The sequence below is a fragment of the Cyphomyrmex costatus genome, unplaced genomic scaffold (genome assembly GCF_001594065.2).
Source record: "Cyphomyrmex costatus isolate MS0001 unplaced genomic scaffold, Ccosl1.0 scaffold1444, whole genome shotgun sequence".
Taxonomy (NCBI): Eukaryota; Metazoa; Arthropoda; class Insecta; order Hymenoptera; family Formicidae; genus Cyphomyrmex; species Cyphomyrmex costatus.
In genome coordinates this window covers 44,696-48,358 of record NW_017275440.1, presented here as the reverse complement: position 1 = coordinate 48,358, position 3,663 = coordinate 44,696, and positions in this window count along the sequence as shown.

Genomic DNA, 3,663 nt, shown 5'->3' with positions numbered 1-3,663 from the left:
CGCAATATTTATCTAAAGTAGGAATAACGTCTTTTTCAGGATCGACGTGTATTAACAAATATTAAAATCTTTTTAAGACTGTATAATGATAAATAATATTTATATGGGAGTACTACATACGCAGTATACAAAATTCACACATAATTATAATAAGCATTGTGATCCAGCTTTGACTGTTATTAACTTCCTTCTTCTTATTGTCGTTTATCATTGTACAGTCCTAAAAAGATTTTAATATTTGTTTAAAAAAATACATTTTACAGTAATACAGTTTTATTTAATTTAATAAACGCACTATTTGCTTTGAGTAACAATTGTTTTTTAAATGTATCAGACAACATCGTCATAGAAGAAATTGTGTTCTCACCAACCACGATACTTGATTCTTCTTAAGGGAAAATTTATGAATACATAAAAAAACCATTTACCTATTTTATAAATGGTTAAATGATAGACATGATTCCATTTCAAATGTAAAATGGAAATAGTTTTCCAAAAAACTATTTAAAATGGAAAATGCAAAATGCCATTTCCATTTTAAATATGTATTTAAAATGGAACTATTTTAAATATTACCCAGCCCTGCGAATAATAAGAAAGATAACGACCTGAAAATGTCTTTTTGTGAAACCAATCTAAAATCAATTTATTATCCACCACATTCAAAGATAAGTCCAAAAAATTGATGCATCTATCACTTTCATACTCCATAGTAAACTTCAATCGGTCATGATAGCTATTAAAGACCTCAAAAATCTTCTCAACTTCTTCTCTTTTAGCCATTATCAAAATATCGTCAACATATCTGTAATACATGGACATACTCAATAAACCCCCCACACTCTCCTCCAAATCCTGCATCACTATGTCCGCTAAAATCGGAGACAAAGGGGAACCCATCGGTGTACCAAAAACTTGTCTATAAACCACATCATTGAAAGTGAAATAATTTGATGTTAAAATAAAATTTATAGCATTTAAAAATTCATCCTTAGGGATAGTGGTGGATTTCTCAATTAATTCCCATCTTTTCTCAATACCTTTCAATGCAAGTTCACAAGGAACATTAGTAAAAAGAGAAACTACATCTAAGGAAAACAGTACATCTGACTCTTCCACCACCATACCCAACAATTTATCATGTAATTCGAAACTATTGTTAATGAATCCTCTACCTTTTGGAATACTCGATGATATAATCCTCATAAGAAACTTGGCTAATGGATACAAAACTGTGTTAATGGATGAAATAATAACTCTAAAGGGATGATTTAATTTGTGAATCTTAGGCAGAGCGTAAGCCTTGGGAATACAAGCACCACTAGATTTCAGAAGGAAGTTTCCGGAACCAATATATTTGTTTTTTTCCCATTTTTTTACAATTTCGTTGACTTTTCTTTCTAATATCTTACTAGGATCTTTTTTAGTAATAATATACGTGTCTTCGTCTTTTAATAATGTTTCCATTTTTTCAATATAATCTGCCTTGTTTAAAGCTACAGTCACATTACCTTTGTCAGCTTTAGTAAAAATAATGTTAGGATGTTCTTTACAAAATTTTTTTGTGACTCTATATAGTTGAACAATATTTTTCTCATTGGTATCTACCATAAAATCACCAACCTTGTCCATGAATAGTTGAGGACTAATATCAACCGAAAAACTTCCATCTACTCCATGTAATCTCAATTGGGAAGAATCATCAATATTTTTAATCTCATTAATCTGAATCATTCGGTCCTTTTTCTTCAAACTATAAAATTGATTAATATTAGTCCTCAACTATTCATGAACAAGGTTGGTGATTTTATGGTAGATACCAATGAGAAATGGTTTGTGAATCATAGTAATGAATCTATTCCAAAAGAAGTATCAAATCTGTTGCAGTTAGGTGGTAGTTTCGGTTTACCTGTTTCCATTAATAAGATTGATAACAATCATAATTTCATCAAAGGTCTAGAGAGTATTAATATTAAACATATTAATAAAATTCTTCCAGCATTACGCAACGTAATGGCTCCTAGTTTGCATAAATTATTACATCAGAATAAATCGGAAAATTTTATAGAGAAAAATATTGTTCAACTATATAGAGTCACAAAAAAATTTTGTAAAGAACATCCTAACATTATTTTTACTAAAGCTGACAAAGGTAATGTGACTGTAGCTTTAAACAAGGCAGATTATATTGAAAAAATGGAAACATTATTAAAAGACGAAGACACGTATATTATTACTAAAAAAGATCCTAGTAAGATATTAGAAAGAAAAGTCAACGAAATTGTAAAAAAATGGGAAAAAAACAAATATATTGGTTCCGGAAACTTCCTTCTGAAATCTAGTGGTGCTTGTATTCCCAAGGCTTACGCTCTGCCTAAGATTCACAAATTAAATCATCCCTTTAGAGTTATTATTTCATCCATTAACACAGTTTTGTATCCATTAGCCAAGTTTCTTATGAGGATTATATCATCGAGTATTCCAAAAGGTAGAGGATTCATTAACAATAGTTTCGAATTACATGATAAATTGTTGGGTATGGTGGTGGAAGAGTCAGATGTACTGTTTTCCTTAGATGTAGTTTCTCTTTTTACTAATGTTCCTTGTGAACTTGCATTGAAAGGTATTGAGAAAAGATGGGAATTAATTGAGAAATCCACCACTATCCCTAAGGATGAATTTTTAAATGCTATAAATTTTATTTTAACATCAAATTATTTCACTTTCAATGATGTGGTTTATAGACAAGTTTTTGGTACACCGATGGGTTCCCCTTTGTCTCCGATTTTAGCGGACATAGTGATGCAGGATTTGGAGGAGAGTGTGGGGGGTTTATTGAGTATGTCCATGTATTACAGATATGTTGACGATATTTTGATAATGGCTAAAAGAGAAGAAGTTGAGAAGATTTTTGAGGTCTTTAATAGCTATCATGACCGATTGAAGTTTACTATGGAGTATGAAAGTGATAGATGCATCAATTTTTTGGACTTATCTTTGAATGTGGTGGATAATAAATTGATTTTAGATTGGTTTCACAAAAAGACATTTTCAGGTCGTTATCTTTCTTATTATTCGCAGGGCTGGGTAATATTTAAAATAGTTCCATTTTAAATACATATTTAAAATGGAAATGGCATTTTGCATTTTCCATTTTAAATAGTTTTTTGGAAAACTATTTCCATTTTACATTTGAAATGGAATCATGTCTATCATTTAACCATTTATAAAATAGGTAAATGGTTTTTTTATGTATTCATAAATTTTCCCTTAAGAAGAATCAAGTATCGTGGTTGGTGAGAACACAATTTCTTCTATGACGATGTTGTCTGATACATTTAAAAAACAATTGTTACTCAAAGCAAATAGTGCGTTTATTAAATTAAATAAAACTGTATTACTGTAAAATGTATTTTTTTAAACAAATATTAAAATCTTTTTAGGACTGTACAATGATAAACGACAATAAGAAGAAGGAAGTTAATAACAGTCAAAGCTGGATCACAATGCTTATTATAATTATGTGTGAATTTTGTATACTGCGTATGTAGTACTCCCATATAAATATTATTTATCATTATACAGTCTTAAAAAGATTTTAATATTTGTTAATACACGTCGATCCTGAAAAAGACGTTATTCCTACTTTAGATAAATATTGCG